Below are 22500 nucleotides of genomic sequence, written 5' to 3'. Positions count from 1 at the left end.
GCCTACAGCAGCATTTCCAATTCTAAACATGTCCGTCCTGAACCCACTGATGTAAACACAGCGTGCTCTCTGACCTTTGTGGTAAACATCTGTTCAGGGATAGGCTTTCGCCCTCATTCTAGCGCAGCCTGACATGACATTGATGAATAAGCTTTTAATCACCAAAAGCAACACATAAAATGAATCTTCATTATCTACTTAAGCAACTAAGTAAACACTGCTGTCTTGTGAGGACCAGAGCCACAAGTAAAGCTGTACAAACAAGCTTTATTGACACAAATGAAGCGGACGTTTCAAGATTTTGATGAGTTTGCTGCAGATCATCAACAGCAGTGACCCACTCTGTAATCTGCAGGGCTTTACGTAAAGCTCACATTTGATTTATTAGCCTATAATATCAAATCGGTTTGGGGTGAAGACTCTGCCACAGAAACCATCGCAGTGTTCAACTCTGCCCTAATTAATTTCAGTACCCATTCTCCTTCATTGTCCGCAGCCTCTAGTCCACATGTTCAACAACAACCCTATTGGTATTCCCCGCTCCTCCTGTGTTGAGCCCCCGCACATGTGTCCTGCAGAGCCCGGGCCGTGGACGGAGATGGGGACAAGTCTCCGTGCCTCGGGGGCCCAGAAAGACCAGCCTCGGGAGAGGAGAGGAGAGGAGGAAGAGCCCGGAGAGGCTGAGGAGCAGCCGGTGGGTCCGGGGCCTGGACCTCGTAAAAGAGCCGCAGCCGGCTGGGCCGAGGGGGAGGAAGGAGGCAATTAAAAGACCCACAAGTGGCCTGAGCACTGGGTACCAGCTGACTTTTATCCTGTCATGGAATAACTAAATGCAGGGCCAATGGTGGAGAAAGAGAGAGAGAGAGAGAGATGGACAGAGAGATGGAGCTAGATGGGTGTGTGTTGGATAGGGTCTAAGCCTGGCCAGACCACCGCTGGGAAAAGGGGCAGGCTATCAAGACAGACGACTTCCTACTGGAGTCTGATTATCCCCCAGAGGCCCAGGGAGAAGCCTATAAAAGCCTCCTCATTAAGCCCGGACCATTTATAGACGTCTTAATGAGTCTAGTCCACTAAAAGAGGAGACTGATAAAGAGAGTGTCCACTTACTACTTTTGAGGTCTCTGTCCCTGTCGCTCTCTGCTCTAAGAGGTCTATCTATAGCCAAAATCTCATATCAATCACATTGCACAGCCAGAGAACAGCCAGGGAGGGGGGGATGTCTAAGCATACAGTAGATATAGATTTTAGAGATACAATCTTAGAAAACAAACAAGTAGGCTCTCGTTTGTTTTTGAAAATCTGTGTCTACCTTGAAGGGAGACGGTGGCTGTCTGACTGGCAGAAGGTCCTGGTTTCTATTTGTGGGTGCGTGGGTTTCCTCCGGGTGCTCCAGTTTCCTCCCACATTCCAAGTCAGGTGCATTGGAGGCACAAAATTGTACATAGTTATGAATGTGAGTGAATTTGTCTGTCTGTGTTTCCCCTGTGCTGGCCCACAGCTTTTCGCCTCAAAGTACGCTGGGATAGGCTCGAGCCCTGACCCTGAATAGGAATGAGCAGATAAAGACAATGAATGAATGAATGAATGAATGAAATCTTCCTGACCCTGAGGCTACAGATACACATGGAAGGAGAAGGGTAAGTGGGATAAACATGTTAGTGCGTGACATTGGTCCTGCCAGTGCAGATCCAATCTAAACATCTATTTGGTATTTTTGTTGATTTTTTACAATGTTAGTAGTAATGTGAACAATTTAGCGCTACCCTTCAAGTAAGGCCTGTGTATATCCATTTGAATGATTGCTGTCTTTACTTCTGATTTTCACATTTAGCTATAAGTAATCACCGATATGTTTTGGATATTTTTAACTGAATAAAAAACGACATGCCCTCTATCTATATTATAAATCAACCATTCTCCACAGAGTGTGAGACAACACTTTTTCTAGAGGCTAAAGCTTGTACTCAAATCAAACCAGGCGACTGGGTTTTGGGCCCTCATCATCTGATAAGTCCTACAGTACAAACAGAACGATAAGCTCCTATAGGTCATCCGTCATACCACTCCCCCTGCAGCACCATGCATCCTGGTCACCGCCCTCCTTGACTGATAACCCACTCTGATCCTATCTGTCCCTCTGAGAACAACAAACACTACATCTTAACACCAGCTCGTTTAAACCATCCCAAACACACACACACACACACACACACACACACACACACACACACACACACACACACACACACACACACACACACACACATGCATGCATGTGCACGCGTGCATGCTTGCACACCTGTGTGTACGTGCACACAAGAATGTGAATGCACACACACACACACACACACACACACACACACACACACACACACACACACACACACAACTCTACAGCCTACTCTTAATTAGAACCAAATGTTTCTTTGTGAAATATTTTGACAATAATTCATCGTAAAGAGAAAAGGAGAAAAAACAACAGAAACCCTTAAGAGTATTCCTTATTTACACTTTATCCAACACCACGCTCAGGACCACATAGTAAAACCCCTGTTAGAATAATCATGCAATACTTATAATAATGCATTGCCCATAAATAGTGCAATAAAAGTGCTGGCAGCGGTCCTGGAATCCTTTCGCGGACCACTTCTAATGACTGCAGATGGATTGGTCGCTCTACCTCTGCAGTGGCACACTGGCTGTTGTTCTCCCCCTCACAAATAAAGAGGCGTTTTGTTCTGTCAGGGAAGCTCTGTGGGCTGGTATCAGTGCGCCACATTGTGCCAAGGGAGAGGAAAGGGGGAGAGGAAAAGCAAGTGAGAGCGAATGAGTGAGACAGTTAGAGAGATAAGAGGTTTAGAAGCTGATGAGTGGCCGAAGGATGGATGATGAACGATGTCTAAGACGTCATAATAAGACCCATTGATTAGAATGGTACACATTTAATAAGATATTTCGGTAACCCTTTATTTGACAGGTCCCTAAGTAACAACGTATGAACTATTTGTAATTAGACATGAACACCAATGTAATTACACAGTAATTGCATAGTACATGTAATTACACAGTAATTACTTATGTTGAATCGATTAACTTCACTTTACAGGTCTGGTATCATGTAACTACATATTAACTACAGTTGAATTGACTCACTCCACTTTACAGGTCCGTTACAATGTAACTACATATGAACTACAGTTGCATAGACTCACTCCATTTTACAGGTCCGGTGCCATGTAACTACATATGAACTACAGTTGAATAGACTCACTCCACTTTACAGGTCCGTTACAATGTAACCACATATGAACTACAGTTGAATAGACTCACTCCATTTTACAGATCCGTTACAATGTAACCACATATGAACTACAGTTGAATAGACTCACTCCATTTTACAGATCCGTTACAATGTAACCACATATGAACTACAGTTGAATAGACTCACTCCACTTTACAGATCCGTTACAATGTAACCACATACAGTTGAATAGACTCACTCCATTTTACAGGTCCGGTACCATGTAACCACATATGAACTACAGTTGAATAGACTCACTCCATTTTACAGGTCCGTTACAATGTAACCACATATGAACTACAGTTGAATAGACTCACTCCATTTTACAGGTCCGGTACCATGTAACCACATAGGAACTACAGTTGAATAGACTCACTCCATTTTACAGATCCGTTACAATGTAACCACATATGAACTACAGTTGAATAGACTCACTCCATTTTACAGATCCGTTACAATGTAACCACATATGAACTACAGTTGAATAGACTCACTCCATTTTACAGATCCGTTACAATGTAACCACATACTGTATGAACTACAGTTGAATAGACTCACTCCATTTTACAGATCCGTTACAATGTAACCACATATGAACTACAGTTGAATAGACTCACTCCATTTTACAGATCCGTTACAATGTAACCACATATGAACTACAGTTGAATAGACTCACTCCATTTTACAGGTCCGTTACAATGTAACCACATATGAACTACAGTTGAATAGACTCACTCCATTTTACAGATCCGTTACAATGTAACCACATATGAACTACAGTTGAATAGACTCACTCCATTTTACAGGTCCGTTTACCAAAATGCTGCTCAGCTGATCCCTCGTATAACACACAAACGCAAACCGAAGACAAAAAAGGTAAAATGTATTAATGCTGAACTTGAAATTCAACTTCTGAAGTATTACAGTCAGGGCCTAAAATTCATTTAGCAAACTAGGCGGGAATTCCCCCTTATGTTCTTCAGATAGGGGGGATTTATAGATTTTGGCGGGGATCTGTAGACTTTGGGAGGGATTTATAGACTTTGGGGGGGAGACACTAACCCGAGTATAACTACGCATCTTATGTCCAAGAGGTGGTGGCACCGTGGCAGTACACAAATTCCAAGTAAAAGTGCAAATACTCAACTACTGACTCCAGAGGGAATCCAAACTGCTCACACTGGCATTATTAGTGCCCTGCTTTACCCACAGAACTACACAGGAGAGCCAGGAGAGGTGAAGGAAGATAAAGGAGTTCTCTCATCTCTAATGTATGATTTTACATTTCCTTTTTAATTCTTCTGTGCTTGTTTATAATTGTTTTGCCTTATTGTACATTTGGTCTTTGATGTGCTTTTTCTAGTGTAAGGTGACCAGACGTCCCCGATTTTCGGGGACAGACCCCGTTTTTTGGGGACCTGTCCCCGGCTGGAGCTGTCGCCGAAAATGTCCCCGATTTTCTACTGGCGTCTGCAGCCGAAATAACTCTAGCTCTAGCGGGCTCATTCTTAAATCTAGTGAAGATACTTATGGCCAACCACTCAATCAAGGCATCCAACAAGTGTTTACATGCTGCTTCCTGCTGGTCCAGGAAATCTTGAACAATGAAAAAGCACTTATGACTACACTGAAAATACTTTTTGAGATCTGAGCCTACTCATAAAACATTCAGCGCTGTAGGTTTGGACAGCCAGGCCTAATGCTGCTGGAGAACACCTTGACATTTTGAAAAGGGGCACAGTGAAGGAAGTGTGTGTGTGTGTGTGTGTGTGTGTGTGTGTGTGTGTGTGTGTGTGTGTGTGTGTGTGTGTGTGTGTGTGTGTGTGTGTGTGTGTGTGTGTGTGCGTGCGTGCGTGCGTGCATGCGTGTGTGTGTGTGTGTGTGCGTGCGTGCAGGGGGGGGGGGGGGGATGTTGGGTGAGGGTGGGGGTGGGGGTGGGGGACAAAATAAATGAAACTGGAATCATCCCCCTTTTTTATTTCATAGGTAATAACATTGGATATTTTAATAATATATTGATTGCCGGACTGGAAATGTCCCCGATTTTCATTTGAGAAATCTGGTCAACTTATTCTAGTGTACAATCACTTTGTAACCTTGTTAAGAAAGGTGCTATACAAATAGTTTATTTTATTATATTATCATATCGATGTGGTGGACATATCCCACAGCGTAACATCGTAAGGCAGGTCTATGACCGTGTTCTGAATAAACACCTGCATCAGGTTAGACAAAAGTGCCCTGCATCCAGTGAAAATCACTGACCAAAGACTACTAACGTTAGACACACTGGATGTGGTTGAGCAGCTAACGTTAGCTGTTATTAGTCTGATAATAAAGGAAGCACAGATAGTTGAAACCATATATAGCCGCATATTCAGATAGCTGCTAACTTATAAATGGTCTACCAGACACCATGCATAGCCAGATAGTCAACAGACTTTTTGAAGATTGCGAGCGGCTAGCTGCTTTCACGACTGTTGTCATATGCATTATACGCTCTAACGTTGACGTTAATGCTAACATCGCTACCACTAGCCATCGACAGTAAAATGCTAACTAGCTCATTCATGCCAGCCAGCTAACGCTAGCTAGCACTATTGTCTGCTGCAACTGTAGCTCTGTCTCCCGTGTACAAAACCATCATCTGACACATTTTAATTCCATTTGTTTATGTGACTCTTCATAACAGCCAGCCAGGTTGGCTTGTAGCTCTGAGCCAAGCCCGTCTGAGCCGAGAGGCCTTCTGCTCTTCCTATGACGTGTAGATCACGCAGTGCTGCCTTCACGTGCAACTTCACGTGAAAATCACATCACCCTGAAGATCTCTCTTCCTACCACATTATCCACTCCAACTTCACCTCTGCTGTCTCCAAAGCAAAAACCTCCTTCTTCATCTCTGAAATCCAGCCCTCTGCATCCAACTGTTCTCCACCTTCTCCACGCTTCTCAACCCTCCCTCCCCTCCCCCTCCCTCCTCCCTCTCTGCTGATGATTTCTTCTTCTTATCCTTATCCTTTATTTATCCCCTTGGGGAAATTCATCCTCTGCATTTGACCCATCCTCTACTAGGAATCTTCTTTACTAAAAAGGTGGATGACATCAGTTCCTCCTTCCATCCTCCAGGCACCCTCACTAACACTCCCGACTCCAATCCTGCTTCCCGGCCCCCTGTCCCTGGATTTCCTTCCTTCTCTCCCCTCTCTCCCGATGAAGTGCTTAAACTCATCAGCTCGAACCGAGCCACTTACTGCCCCCTCGATCCTATCCCTTCCTCTCTCCTCCAAACCATCTCACCTGACATATCTCCCTTCCTCACTACCTTCATAAACTCCTCTCTGTCCTCTGGTCTTGTTCCGCCTGCTCTAAAGACTGCAAGAGTCAAGCCTCTGCTTAAGAAACCCTCCCTTGACCCTACTGCTATTCAGAACTACAGACCTGTCTCTTCTCTCATTCCTCTCCAAAACCCTCGAACGTGCAGCGTCCGAACAACTTTCTCTCTATCTCTCCCAAAATGACCTCCTGGACCCTCTGCAGTCCGGTTTCAAGACTTCTCACTCCACTGAGACAGCTCTTCTTGCTGTCACAGAGGCCCTTCACACTGCTAAGGCCTCATCCCTCTCCTCTGTTCTTGTCCTCCTTGACCTGTCTGCTGCCTTCGATACAGTCAACCACCAAATCCTTCTTTCCACTCTGTCTGACCTCGGCATTTCAGGTTCTGCACTCTCCTGGTTTGCTTCCTACCTCTCGAACCGCTCATACCAGGTCTCATGGAGAGGGTCCCTCTCCAGATCCTGTCCTCTTACCACCGGTGTCCCCCAGGGCTCAGTCCTGGGCCCCTTACTTTTCCTTCTCTATATCAGATCTCTTGCCTATGTGATCTCTTCTCATGGCTTTTCTTATCACTGCTATGCTGATGACACCCAGCTTTTCCTTTCCTTCCCCCCCTCCGACACTCAAATCAAGGCTCGCATCTCTGCATGCCTCAAAGACATTGGCGACTGGATGTCTGCCCACCACCTCAAGCTCAACCTTGGTAAGACAGAGCTACTCCTCCTCCCAGGGAAAGACTGCCCTCTCGCAGATCTCTCCATCTCCATTGACAACACCACTGTACTTCCCTCCCAAACAGCTAAGAACCTTGGGGTGATCCTTGACAACCAACCGCAAAATCCGTCCCTTTTTCACAAGAGAAGCGACTCAACTCCTGGTCCAGTCTCTTGTCATCTCCCGCCTGGACTACTGCAACGTGCTCCTGGCCGGCCTACCTGCCACCGACATCCGACCGATTCAGCTCATTCAGAACGCTGCAGCCCGTCTGGTATTCAACCAATCCAAATTCTCTCACGTGGGGATTTTTGTTACAGATTTTTAGATGACTATATGTTTTCTGTTATTGTCTGTCCTGTGTTTAGAACATCGGGGACCATGTTGGAAATAAGTGTTTACACTTTTACATGCTATCCCTTGGATCTTGTTTTTGTTTCTCTATATCCATTAATAAAGTCAATCAATCAATCAATCACTCCCCTCTTCCAGGACCTCCACTGGCTTCCCATCTCGGCCCGCATCAAATTCAAGTCACTGGTACTGGCCTACAGGGCTGTACACCAGTCAGCTCCCCTGTACCTGCAATCTATGGTCAGGTTCCAAACCTCTCAGCGCTCCCTTCGCTCCTCCACCAGTGCAGGTCGCCTCGGCCCTCCTTCGCTACGGGGGCTCAAAAGTCGCTCATCCCGATCTCGACTCTTCTCGTCCCTGGCACCTCAATGGTGGAACGAGCTTCCACCTTCGATCAGGACTGCTGAATCACTGCCGATCTTTCGGAAAAGACTAAAGACTCACCTTTTCAGGCTCCATCTGGGCCCTTCTTGATCTAACTTCGTTCTCTCTCTTTCAAAAAAAAAAAAAAAAAAAAACTAACCTAAACTTGTATCACTAACCTAAACTTGTACCACTGTTCCTTCAGAAGTTGTAGTTGTCATAGACTGTGCTCCATAGTTGATTGCTCTATTGCTGACAAAAATGTGTTATTGTAAGTCGCTTTGGATAAAAGCGTCTGCCAAATGACGTAATGTAATGTAATGTAATGTAATGTAACTCAAAAAGACAACCACAGCATTAAAAATTCGACATTGAAGAATAAATTATTGAGAGTTGGGAATCGATCCAGGAATCGTGGCATTAAGAATCGCGATCCTTTCAAGAATCGATTTTTTTTGGAGCATCCCTAGTACATACGTTGTTAGGGACCTGTGAAATAAAGGGTTACCGATATTTCCCCTCGCGCAGATCACTTGAGCATTTGAATCCAGGTCACGGCACAGTGCGTCGACACCCCAGTGTGAGAGGGTTATCATAAGGAAACGTAGTATCAAAAGGATGGTGGAGCCCGAGGGTACTTTTTTGCTTCCAGCCTGTCCGGGGAGCACCTCAGAGCATGAAATGTGGCTCCAATAGTTTTGTGTGTGTGTGTGTGTGTGTGTGTGTGTGTGTGTGTGTGTGTGTGTGTGTGTGTGTGTGTGTGTGTGTGTGTGTGTGTGTGTGTGTGTGTGTGTGTGTGTGTGTGTGCGTGTGTGCGTGTGTGCGTGCCTGTGCGTGTGGGTGTGCATGTGCGTGTGTCCACCCATAGCGCTGGAGAAGGGTTATTGGCCGGCAGGAGGAGGGGAGTTTGGGGTGGAGATGCTGAGCGGAGAATGCCAGGAATGTGCAGCCTTGTTTACAGCCCGGGCCGGTTCACACCTGCAGGTCAGGGTGCTATCACCAGCCCCCCGGCCCCTCCTCTCCCTTCTGCCCCCCTCATTACAAGAGGGTCAAGCTCAGAGGTGACCTAATTAGAAGCTCATTACATCACAGACAATCTCCATTAGCATGCCAAGCTGGCCTGTTAATCCATTAGCACCACAGAGGCCCCCAGTGCAGCCCTGACATTCCAGCCCCTGTGGCCCTCAGTCGGGGCCCCCACCACACACAAACACACAATTACACACACACACCTATACCTATTTTGATGGTAGACGCGGAGGGAAACACTTCGATTCCACAACAAACACAGACAGCAAGATAGACATTTCTTGCAACGATAACGACCCGTAGGCTGTCCGTAGCCTTATCAACTGACTGTTTACCCAGCAAAAATAAATGTGATACGCATTTAGCTTTCAGGCTTTAAGTATTATTCTGTGTATTGGATGCCAACATGCTTCAATCTAGTCATTGTTACAGTATCTCGATAACAAGCCAAAATGGACATTTCTAATATAAGCCATTAATTTAAAATGGTTTTGATTCCGGCTTTCATCTGTCATAAATCACATTCAGATATATTCTGAGTGCTGATGCACATGGCGAGGTCAGGTATCGGCTATCTCCACTGACCAAGCACATTGTACTCTGGTGAAAAGCGTGATTCACTCCTGAGGTTAACCACAGCCACTGGGATATAGTAAAATGAGGTTGAAAAAATATATATCGGTACGGTAGCTTTAAATCTCTTAAGTAATATTGGTTTTATGAAAGCCACCATTCAAAATGAAATGGGGTTACATTTTTGGTGGGTCCCAGCCAACGTGCAAATCTGCCATGTCGATGAAGCAGTGATGGCCTGACAGACACTTCAGGCACAGTGGGACCCGACTGTGGGGGGGGGGGGGGGGGGGGGGGTGTCAGCTACTTCTGGGCTTTTATATGGCCGTGGTCACCTGAGTGTTTTGGCTGGAGGACAGGTAGGAGACATGTTCTGTTTTACTGCACCTGCAGAAGAGCATGCTCAGATCCAAGATAAATCCTTTCCCCCCTTTTGACCATTAGAGAGAAATGGGGGGGAAAACACAAAGTTGAAAGCCATATATTTCTTCAAGCTGTTCTTTTGGCGCTGAAATCATAAAGTTACAACCCTCTAAATACTTTAGTGTATTTTTCCCAGGTCTGCTTTTCATTATCTTACACTTCCAACTGAAAGTTAAAATAAGTGAAAAAAGATTACAGATCCTCTCACAGTACGGCGGCGGTGGAAGTGAACTCGAGCATGTGACGATGGATTTCTCCGCTCCACTGTGTACCCCTATGCATGAACTTCCCTTGCTGTGTCTTTGTTGTGTATAGCCTCTAAAGTGCTGGGTACAGCTGTGGGGTTGTGGCCCGGTGCTGGTGACTGAAAGAGTCTGTATCTATCTCCTCACTGGGGACCTGGGAGACACTGAGCCCCTCTGCCTTCCCTTTGAAACCTGTCCCCTCTGGTGACTGGCAGACCATACAACGCTCAGTGCTTTGTAAGTGACTCCATTGTCGGGGGCAGATTGAGAGGAAAAAAGGGGGCTAGCCCTGGGGATAGAAAAGCAAGGTGAAACAAAAAGGTCTGGCTCTGTGGTCTGAAGAGGGCAGGGATGGATCAAAGGACTGGGTGCTGACCTGCGGCCTTTGTCCGTCAGACAGCCCTGGCTTCATTTAACCTCTCTCTGGAGGCCGGCAAAGCCCGCTGGGATATCCAGCTACACAGAAGCCATGCCCTGTGGGGACATCTCAGTGCCTCCACTGCAACCCCTCCGCCTATCCGTCCGTCTCCTCCTCCACCCCTCCACCTGGGACCAGACAATATCGCAGGTGAAAGTGGATGGGAGGGGTTGGTTTGTGCATCGCCCAAACCTGTCAGGGATCCACCACAAAGGGAGCTGAGCCCTCTCTCCGGATGCCCGGCGGCCAAGTCTTACCTTACTACACCGCATTCACATGGCCTCACTGCCTCCCTGCCCGGGCTCCACTGGGACAACCATCGCATGGAGGGAATCGGAACAGAGAGGAGCTCTCAGTCGCTCACCTGGGGATGGTAAACCTCAGCTATGTGGCAAACAAAGGTGAACTTAGTGGATTCTCTGCTGCATTGTTTAGTTGTGGAAACTTAAATCTTCTAGCCTTGATGAACTGTTGAATGGGGAGGATTTTCTATGGTTCAAGGGGCCATGTGTGACTTTTAAAAACCTGTCCATCATGCTTTATATAGGGGCAAGCCTGACAAACAGGCTGCACACAATACATGCTTCTCCTCGGAGACAGTCAAATTAACATTTCAGGAACTCCAGTACAAGCACACAGTTTACGACTCTCATGAATGAACCGATCAGCCAGGCATTCATACAGTTGACAGGCGATGAACTAAAAATAATCAATATTTATGGCATCTGTTTGGAAGACGAGCCCCGGCCTGCTCAAGTCACTCAGCCACTGTCAAATGACAAATGAACAGGGACAACACAGGCAAATCTCACATCGCTCCCGATGCCCCATATGAGGACGAGAGGTCATGGTGTGTGGGTCTGTTGGAGAGGAAGCAGGAAGCTGGGGAAGGCAGGAGTACCTGCACTGAGACGGGGATGGGTCTGTTGAAGAGGAAGCAGGAAGCTGGGGATGGCAGGAGTACCTGCACTGAGACGGGGATGGGTCTGTTGAAGAGGAAACAGGAAGCTGGGGAAGGCAGGAGTACCTGCACTGAGACGGGGATGGGTCTGTTGGAGAGGAAACAGGAAGCTGGGGAAGGCAGGAGTACCTGCACTGAGACGGGGATGGGTCTGTTGAAGAGGAAGCAGGAAGCTGGGGATGGCAGGAGTACCTGCACTGAGACGGGGATGGGTCTGTTGAAGAGGAAGCAGGAAGCTGGGGAAGGCAGGAGTACCTGCACTGAGACGGGGATGGGTCTGTTGGAGAGGAAACAGGAAGCTGCGGAAGGCAGGAGTACCTGCACTGAGACGGGGATGGGTCTGTTGGAGAGGAAACAGGAAGCTGCGGAAGGCAGGAGTACCTGCACTGAGAGGGGGATGGGTCTGTTGGAGAGGAAACAGGAAGCTGGGGAAGGCAGGAGTACCTGCACTGAGAGGGGGATGGGTCTGTTGAAGAGGAAGCAGGAAGCTGGGGAAGGCAGGAGTACCTGCACTGAGACGGGGATGGGTCTGTTGAAGAGGAAGCAGGAAGCTGGGGAAGGCAGGAGTACCTGCACTGAGACGGGGATGGGTCTGTTGAAGAGGAAGCAGGAAGCTGGGGAAGGCAGGAGTACCTGCACTGAGACGGGGATGGGTCTGTTGGAGAGGAAGCAGGAAGCTGGGGAAGGCAGGAGTACCTGCACTGAGAGGGGGATGGGTCTGTTGGAGAGGAAGCAGGAAGCTGGGGAAGGCAGGAGTACCTGCACTGAGAGGGGGATGGGTCTGTTGGAGAGGAAGCAGGAAGCTGGGGAAGGCAGGAGTACCTGCACTGAGACGGGGATGGGTCTGTTGAAGAGGAAGCAGGAAGCTGGGGAAGGCAGGAGTACCTGCACTGAGACGGGGATGGGTCTGTTGGAGAGGAAGCAGGAAGCTGGGGAAGGCAGGAGTACCTGCACTGAGACGGGGATGGGTCTGTTGGAGAGGAAGCAGGAAGCTGGGGAAGGCAGGAGTACCTGCACTGAGACGGGGATGGGTCTGTTGGAGAGGAAGCAGGAAGCTGGGGAAGGCAGGAGTACCTGCACTGAGACGGGGATGGGTCTGTTGGAGAGGAAGCAGGAAGCTGGGGAAGGCAGGAGTACCTGCACTGAGACGGGGATGGGTCTGTTGGAGAGGAAACAGGAAGCTGGGGAAGGCAGGAGTACCTGCACTGAGACGGGGATGGGTCTGTTGGAGAGGAAACAGGAAGCTGGGGAAGGCAGGAGTACCTGCACTGAGACGGGGATGGGTCTGTTGGAGAGGAAGCAGGAAGCTGGGGAAGGCAGGAGTACCTGCACTGAGACGGGGATGGGTCTGTTGGAGAGGAAGCAGGAAGCTGGGGAAGGCAGGAGTACCTGCACTGAGACGGGGATGGGGGGTCTAAGTATGTTGGGAACGAAAGCGGCCAAATTGTCCTGCTTTCATTAGTGCGCTGAGTGAAGCCTCTGCCGAGGCCTCGATTCCCAAGACTCTCAGATAACAAGAGGCTTCCCACACTGAGGCTTTCTGTTTTCTGTTTCCTCCCCAATAAAACCAGCCAAGAGAGAGAGAGACGGGGGCAAGAGTGATAGACGGGTGGGGAAAGGGGAGAGGGGACCCCCATGGTCTGCTGTTATCTGTCCAACTTAGTCATTTTGGGGGCGGTTTGGTTTATTTTCCCCAAGCCCAATGAATGGCTGCCGACAAGGCATTTCTGATGGCCGTGATAAGATATCCCACCCCCAGCGCCTAACCCCTCCAGCCCCAACCAGACCTCCAGGCCCGGCCTTTCAAGTAACCAGGTTGACCTTCCCTCCAAGAGCTGGTACTGAAAGACAAAGTGAGGTGGTCTCTCGCTGAAATGCACAAATGTAGCAGGCCTGAGTGAAAGCGGAAAGGCACCGAGTGGGGGTCACTTCTCTGACCTCCCACACACAGTAATGCAGGCACTGTTAAGACAAAAGCATTCCGCAGGCCATGCCAGGCCTCCTGTTAGTGATAGGCTCTAGATAGGGCCTATAGAGGGACCCTACTCCATGCAGCTGGCTGTATGCAGGGAATGTTGTGTTGGTCTGAGGCCCAGCTCATATGGATGAAGACATTTTGAATGTGCAGAGGTCAGTGCTGTTGACTGTTTTACCAGCTGCCAGCTGCATGCTGTACAATCAGTGTATATTGTGTACAATGGATATATGGCAACAATAAACTGCTGACTGGAACGAAAAGTCGTTCATGCATTTGTGTTTTTTGTTAAGTTAAAGGGGATTCCCAGTGCTGGAAACTTAGGACATGAGTCCCTGCAGTGCCTGGCACTGGCATGCATTTGTCACGCAGAACTTGCAAGACAAAGTGAAAAATGGAATTATATACAAGTAAAACAAAAAACACTTATATAAGGTGCAGGTGCCGTCACATGGGCCCTGTCTGTGGGACAACGTGGATGGAGCCGTTTCCTCTGCTCTGTGGAGAGGGCCTGTTTAACGCCACATCAAAAACAAGTTAGGAGGGGGCCAAGAAGGGAAGGCAGAGATGGGATCCAGGGGGGGTGCCTTATTACTTCCTCTCATGTCCCCCCTCCTCCCATGCAGGCAGGCAGGCAAGCAGGCACGCGCGCGCACGCACACACACACACACACACACACACACACACACACACACACACACACACACACACACACACACACACACACACACACCTGCATACATGACAGGAACACAGCAAATAGGTACACATACATGCATAATATGAATTCACTTGAATATAGCCTACATGCCTGCATGCATGTGCGTGCACACAACACACACACCACAACACACACACACACACACACACACACACACACACACAGCACCTACAAATAGCCAATATTAGCAGCCTATATGTAGCGTCTCATCAATAGAGGTGGGATTCAGAGTGAGAATGAGACACAGTGAGATCAGAGACAGCAGGGGAACAGGAGCTACACACACACACGCGCGCGCGCGGCACGCACACACGCACGCGCACACACACGCGCACACACACACACACACACACACAGCTTCATAGCCACGGCATGCCGAGTCAACCTGCTTCTCATTTAGAGGTTCCATTACAGCGCACTCACACACGCACAGCGGCAAATGGTCCTAATCGAACATCGCTGCTTTGGCCTGTCCACTCCGGTCCACTCACCTCTACTGATAGACACTGGAGGAAGTCTGGGCCGAGAGAGAGAGAGAGAGAGAGAGAGAGAGATGGAGAGAGAGAGATGGAGAGGAGAGCACGGGGGTGTTTGTGTTGGAGAGGTAGGGTGGCAGGGGTGATAAACTGTGACCTTCTCCCCATACTGCAACGTGCCTAATGGCTGCCCTGAGTGCCCCAGCCCAAGGTGTCTGAGCCTCTAAATGGAGGGGTATTTTTATCCTCCTCACTTACACGCACACAAATACACATGTTCACACACACACACACACACACACACACACACACACACACACACACACACACACACACACACACACACACACACACACAAACACCATGCATGGGGTGTATAGCTCTAGCTGACGTCCGGGTGCACCACAGGGAGAGTGAGGGCTGGCGGGCTGGCACGCAGCGCTGGCAGTACTCAAGTTCCTGATAGCTTTCAGGGGCCTTTGATGTTCTCTGCATCCCCCCAGCCCCCGCACCCCCACCGCCCCCCCCCCCCCCCCCCCCCCCCCCCCGGCCTCCCCCTCGCAGGAAATTGCATTCTGTCCGCTGCCATAGCAGATAAATGAGGCAGGAGAGGGGCTGCACACTGTCACCAGCCGACCTGGCCTGTCTCCCACACTGCAACCTGCAGTGTGTTAGCCGCGTGTGCTTCCATCCGGCACCCGCGGCTGGCCTCAGGGAGGGAGAATACGCATGCGCACGCACGCACGCACACACGCACGCACGCACACACACACACACACACACACACACACACACACACACACACGTACCATAAACAAGCATGTCATTGTACAATCTCATACACAATCCATACAAGGTGCAGAAGAAATTATTTCAAACACACACGCACAGACAGACAGGTATACAGACGATAAACAAACTGATAGCCATATGCTTCACCGTATCCCTCTGATATTAATTTTAGCAACAGAAAGTGAAACGCTACAGACAAAGATAACGACGCTGTCTTTGCTCTAGCAGCTAACGTGTCCCATCAAATTACATCATGGTGAGATTCCTGCGATCCCTCCATGGAGATCGTCTGGGAATGTTGAGGAATAATACCGCTGAAAAAGGATCGCTCACGCAACGGGGACCCCAGTGGCACTTATGGGCATGGAGGGGACCAGACATTTACGGGAAGCGGCCTATGTTCGTGTGTGCGCATGTGTGAGATCATCCGTTTGTGGTGTATGAGATTGTGTGTGCGTGCGTGCATGTGTGTGTGCGTGCGCACATGTGTGTGTGCATACGCACATGTGTGTGTGCGTGCGCACATGTGTGCTTAGCTACATGTGTGAGATCATGGGCGTATGTGCGAGCGACTAGCCTCAGCCAACAAGTATGTTTGATTAGTGTTGCGGTACATGCAACAGGGTCCGCTGCAGAGAAATGAGTTACAGCTAAAAGGTGACGTCAACCCTATTGGAACCCAATGGAACAACCCCACCCTCAGACTTGGAGACCTTACACCAGGGGGCCACTATGTCACCACAATACACTTGGAACCAGTGCTTTCAGCTGTTTATATCAAGTATTTCACATTTATTCGTCAAATATTTCTATCATGTTCTATTTCCCATCTCCCAGTAATGGTATACATCCTGTCGACCCATGAGTCTTATCTGTGTGAGGCTTTATCACATTCTGGCAGACATATTTTGGGAACTTTACCATTCCCACGTGTAAAGTTTTATGTTGTATATGACTCATGGAGACCGTGGGCATGTTTATTACATGGAACATTTATTACTTTAATATATTGTCGTTTATCTTCCTGTGCAATGGCCCTCCTCTTTTTTCCCTCAGTCCAATGAGTGAAGTTGTTTGGCTTAGGCTGAAGCTAATCTGGTCCATGTTCTGAGCCGTGTGCGGCCCAAACCGAGGGGAAATGTACCAGTCTATTTAAGACTCTCTCTCCTCTCTCTCTCTCCCCTTCTCTCTCTCTCCCCTTCTCTCTCTCTTTTTGTTGACTCAGGAGAGTGTTGCTGTTGATGGGAGCGATCCTGCATGTGGTGAGTGAGGAGAGCAAGGACACCATGTGGTTCTCTCCGCCTTAACAGACGCACACATGCACGGTTGCACACACACACACACACACACACACACACACACACACACACACACGCATGCACTCACACACACACACACACACACACACACACACACACACACACACACACACACACACACACACACACACACACCCTACCCCCTCCCCAACTGCCCCACATGACCCCTCATCCTCTCCTGAGCTGTAGCAGAGCCCCCCTACACATCAGCGGGCTTCTGATTGACAGGCCGTGAAGATACACCAACATGGTCTCCATTTAGCTCAAGTACCACACCAGCATCACCTCAGACCCACCCCCCCACCCCCCCCCCCCCCCTCCCCCCGTCCCAGGAGAAAACACACTTGAGCCAAAGTGTTTCAGAGCAGGATGTTTCCTGGGGAGAAAAGGTTTCGTCTCGGGTCAATGTGCACCTCTGCGGCGGAGGGCGCTTTTTCACGGTGGTTGTGTGTGTGTGTGTGTGTGTGTGTGTGTGTGCGTGTGTGTGTGTGTGTGTGTGTGTGTGTGTGTGGGGGTGGGTGGGTGGGGGGGGGTGTTGGGGAAGGGGGGGGGGTCAACTTATGGTGAGAGGATAGAGGAAGAAGAACGAGGAAGAGGAGGGGAGTGAGGAATGGAAGCGGGGCATGAGGAAGATGTTTGAAGAAAAGAACCGTGGCATTGGCAGGGTGGCAAGTTGGTTGGCTGTGTGTGTGTGTGTGTGTGTGTGTGTGTGTGTGTGTGTGTGTGTGTGTGTGTGTGTGTGTGTGTGTGTGTGTGTGTGTGTGTGTGTGTGTGTGTGGAAGTGGAAGCTGGGTGGTGGGGTGTCTGGGGGTGAGAGAGTTTGGAGAGGTGAGGTGGTGCAGGGGGTGCGGAGAGGGTGTTTAGTCCTGAGAGGAAACATTAGCAAAGCGAGGAGGAAAAGCTGCCAAATTAACTTCTCACCCTTTCAATCACACCCCTGAGAGTTCCTGCCCCACTTTACTTCTGCCGATCTGGCTCCGCTTTTTGGATGAGGGGGTTCTTTCTTTTTTTTATCCTTTTTTTTGGTCCCACACTGTAGAGAAACATCACACCCTCACACCAACCCAAGCACGCCCCTGTGACCCCTTGCACCCCCAACCCCACCCCTCTCGCCCCACCTCCCCCTCGGCACCCGCTGGCCAACACCGACAGACTACAAACGCCGTTTCCGCAGCCAATCAGCTCGCGGGACCTCCCTCCTGCCCCTGCTCCTGATTCTGCGACAGGGGCGGACGGCTTCAAACATGCCGCTTCCAAAATAACGGTAATGTAACAAAATCAAACTCATAGCTTGTTAAATGTATCCACTCCCAAACACTGGCCAACAGACTGAAGCCAGCCCCAGAGAACAGAGGAACATGCTCAATGCTTCACATTATCCCAGGAAGAGAAAAAACGGCATTAATGTGGGTTTAAAAGATCACCAGAGGAGTGGAGCAGATGGTCTTTCATGACTGGTGCTTTTGTAAAGCCATCCATGTGCATTCTCCTCAAGCCGCTCCAGCCCGAGCAGCATGGTCTGGAGTGTGCTAATACAGTTCAGACCTCTCTCTCTCTCCTCTCTCTCCTTCCCTCCCTCCCTCTCTCCCCCCTCCATGACATTCCTACACAGAGCCATACTGGCCTAATTTGTTTGTATTTGTGCTTTTTTCAGCTTTCTCCACTCTCTACTTCCCCCCATTCTTTCTTTTCTCGTTCCCTCTCTATCATGTCCCAGATTAGGTGGTTGGTTCCTCCTCTTTGGGTTCCTTCAATCTGAAATAGATGATTAGAGTCATTCTCCAAGACAAATGTAACTTTTCTGGACGCTCTAAATCTGTTTAGGCACATTTAATAGTGTCAATTATTGTGGGGCCAGACGGGGGACTCAGGCTTTTCTGTAGTCAGGGCCCTTAATAACATTGGCTACAATGAGAAGCAGATGCTGACCCGCGTGGTCCCTTTGAAAAAAGATATTTGAGTAGCTCTGCTTCTAATTTATGAGCCCCCCTCCACATCTGGAATTCTTTATAATTAAAACGTAAACCCCAAAGTTCTACTTCCACCTGTCAAACGTTGAGAAGATGAACATAGTAATGGGCTTCTCCTGCATTGGTGGAGAGATGGAGAGACTGGGTAAGGGGGAAAGGGGGGTAATAAGGGGGTGCAAAGAGAGGCCTTCTTTTGTGATTGTTTTCCTTTATGGCAGGTCTGGTGCACTGCAAGGTCCTCAGTTCTGCAACGTTAACTCAAGCTGCTACAGGTACACACTGCTGCTACAGGTACACACTGCTGCTACAGGTACACACTGCTGCTACAGGTACACACAATGCTGCTACAGGTACACACTGCTGCTACAGGTACACACACACTGCTGCTACAGGTACACACAATGCTGCTACGGTGCCGCGTCTATGTGCCGACAGGCCGCAGTGCCGACAGGTCGCAATGCCGATAGCCCACAAGCAGAACCAGCTGAGCGAGGCGGCGTGCAGCGTGTCGGTGGAGCTAACCTCTCCCAGCCCCCACGCCAAACCTAACCTCCCCCCATGCCTAAACCTAACCTCCCCCAGACCCTAACCCAAAACCTAACCTCTCCCAGCCCCCACGCCAAACCTAACCTCCCCCCATGCCATGCCTAAACCTAACCTCCCCCAGACCCTAACCCAAAACCCCACGCCTAAACCTAAGGTCGGCATAGCGGGTGGTCGGCATAGCGGGTGGACCCCGCTGCTACAGGTACACACTGCTGCTACAGGTACACACAATGCCGCTACAGGTACACAATGCTCCTACAGGTACACACAATGCTGCTACAGGTACACAATGCTCCTACAGGTACACACTGCTGCTACAGGTACACACAATGCTGCTACAGGTACACACTGCTGCTACAGGTACACACAATGCCGCTACAGGTACACAATGCTCCTACAGGTACACACAATGCTCCTACAGGTAATGCTGCTACAGGTACACACTGCTGCTACAGGTACACAATGCTCCTATAGGTACACACACACTGCTGCTACAGGTACACAATGCTCCTACAGGTACACACACTGCTGCTACAGGTACACACTGCTGCTACAGGTACACAATGCTCCTACAGGTACACACACTGCTGCTACAGGTACACGATGCTCCTACAGGTACACACAATGCTGCTACAGGTACATACTGCTGCTACAGGTACACACTGCTGCTACATGTACACACTGCTCCTACAGGTACACACAATGCTCCTACAGGTACACACAATGCTGCTACAGGTACACACAATGCTGCTACAGCTACACATGCTGAACTGGCAGTTAGCATTTTTAAATAAATCACAATGAGCCTTTGGTTATGAAAGTGTACAAATTGATAAATCGAGGCATGTCTCCTTGAGCTCAATCATAGGTAAGCAAAAAAAAAAGGTAAGGCATTTTCTTGTGAAGCTGGCTAAACGGGTCGGGTTCAAAGCGTTATGACACAAAAGCATTATAGCGGGACGGAAACAAAGATTTCTGATCTCACACTCAAAGCAAACAGGAAGCATCACGTTCAAGCTTAATATATTTCCTTTCCTTGTATTAGCTAGTAATGAAAGCAAAGAAATGGATTTGTCATGGCTGGTGAATAACATAATTGCCCATAATAGGGTTTGTTCCAACTGATCAATAGGACTTACATGAGTGTGCGTGTGTGTGTGTGTGTGTGTGTGTGTGTGTGTGTGTGTGTGTGTGCGTGCACGCGTATGCGGAGGTGTTTGAGTGCCAAGCCTCTCAGACCTCAAGCTCCCTTCATTAAATGGAATTAAGATCCAGCACCCAGCAGATTAATTTTCTTTGTCTTCCTCTACTCCCTCTTATTCTCCTCCCTCCTCGCAGCCTCCTTCCTCGGGGACAAAGCAGCTGTGAGAAGGTGCTGTGGAGCTTGGAGAGAGGGGGCTGTGGAGCTTGGAGAGAGGGGGCTGTGGAGCTTGGAGAGAGGGGGCTGTGGACGGGGCTGTAGAGCTTGGAGAGAGGGGGATGTGGAACTTGGAGAGATGGGGCTGTGGAGCTTGGAGAGAGGGGGCTGTGGAGCTTGGAGAGAGGGGGCTGTGGAGCTTGGAAAGAGGGGCCTGTGGAGCTTGGAGAGAAGGGGCTGGAGCTGGGAGAGAGGGGGCTGTGGAGCTTGGAGAGAAGGGGCTGTGGAGCTGGGAGAGAGGGGGCTGTGGAGCTTGGAGAGAGGGGGCTGTGGAGCTTGGAGAGAAGGGGCTGTGGTGGAGCTTGTAGAGAAGGGGCTGTGGAGCTTGGAGAGAAGGGGCTGTGGAGCTTGGAGAGAAGGGGCTGTGGAGCTTGGAGAGAAGGGGCTGTGGAGCTTGGAGATAGGGGGCTGTGGAGCTTGGAGAGAGGGGGATGTGGAACTTGGAGAGAGGGGGCTGTGGAGCTTGGAGAGAAGGGCCTGTGGAGCTTGGAGAGAAGGTGCTGTGGAGCTTGGAGAGAGGGGGCTGTGGAGCTTGGAGAGAGGGGGCTGTGGAGCTTGGAGAGGAGGGGCTGTGGAGCTTGGAGAGAGGGGGCTGTGGAGCTTGGAGAGCGGGGGCTGTGGAGCTTGGAGAGAGGGGACGGTGGTGCTTGGAGAGAGGGGGCTGTGGAGCTTGGAGAGAGGGGGCTGTGGAGTTTGGAGAGACGGGGCTTTGCAGCTTGGAGAGAAGGGGCTGTGGAGCTTGGAGAGAGGGGGCTGTGGTGCTTGGAGAGAGGGGGCTGTGGAGCTTGGAGAGAGGGGACTGTGGAGCTTGGAGAGAGGGGGATGTGGTGCTTGGAGAGAGGGGGCTGATGTGGAGCTTGGAGAGAGGGGGCTGATGTGGAGCTTGGAGAGAGGGGGGTGATGTGGAGCTTGGAGAGAGGGGGCTGTGGAGCTTGTGGAGGTTGGAGAGTGCAGCTCGTGCAGTTAATCCCGCTGTGAGTACGGACCATGTGGACAGCATTCCTGCCATTTTCTCTGCTATTACCAGATCACCATAATTAAGTCTTCAGTGTTAACGGGGCGACCAGGCCCAAACAGGGGGCAGCTGCTCTACACCAGCTTCCTGTGGCTACTGGTGGAAATGGGTAGGGGGTGGTACCCACATATGTAGGGGGGAATAAGAATCTACTCCCAAATGTACCTGCAATCTACATTGCCTGCCTACCAAGGGTTGCAGGTTCGAGCCTCCGACCAGCTTGGTCGGGTGTCAGTTACAGGCACAACTGGCCGTGTCTGCGGTGGAAGCCGAATTAGGGGTATGTATCCTGGTCGCTGCACTAGCGCCTCCTCTGTTCGGTCGCTGCACTAGCGCCTCCTCTGTTCGGTCGCTGCACTAGTGCCTCCTCTGTTCGGTCGGCGCCCCTGTTTGGGGTTGTAACTGAGGGAAACTGATCCTCCCACCTGATATGTCCTGCCAGTGAAACTCCTCGCTGTCAGGTGAAAAGAAGCGGCTGGCGACTGCTCATGTATCGGAGGAAGCATTTGTTAGTCTATAGACAGTTTTAACTCGACAACATAAACATTCTA

The sequence above is a fragment of the Poromitra crassiceps genome (genome assembly GCF_964638095.1).
Source record: "Poromitra crassiceps genome assembly, chromosome: 3".
Classification (NCBI taxonomy): domain Eukaryota; kingdom Metazoa; phylum Chordata; class Actinopteri; order Beryciformes; family Melamphaidae; genus Poromitra; species Poromitra crassiceps.
This window is presented reverse-complemented; position numbering follows the sequence as displayed.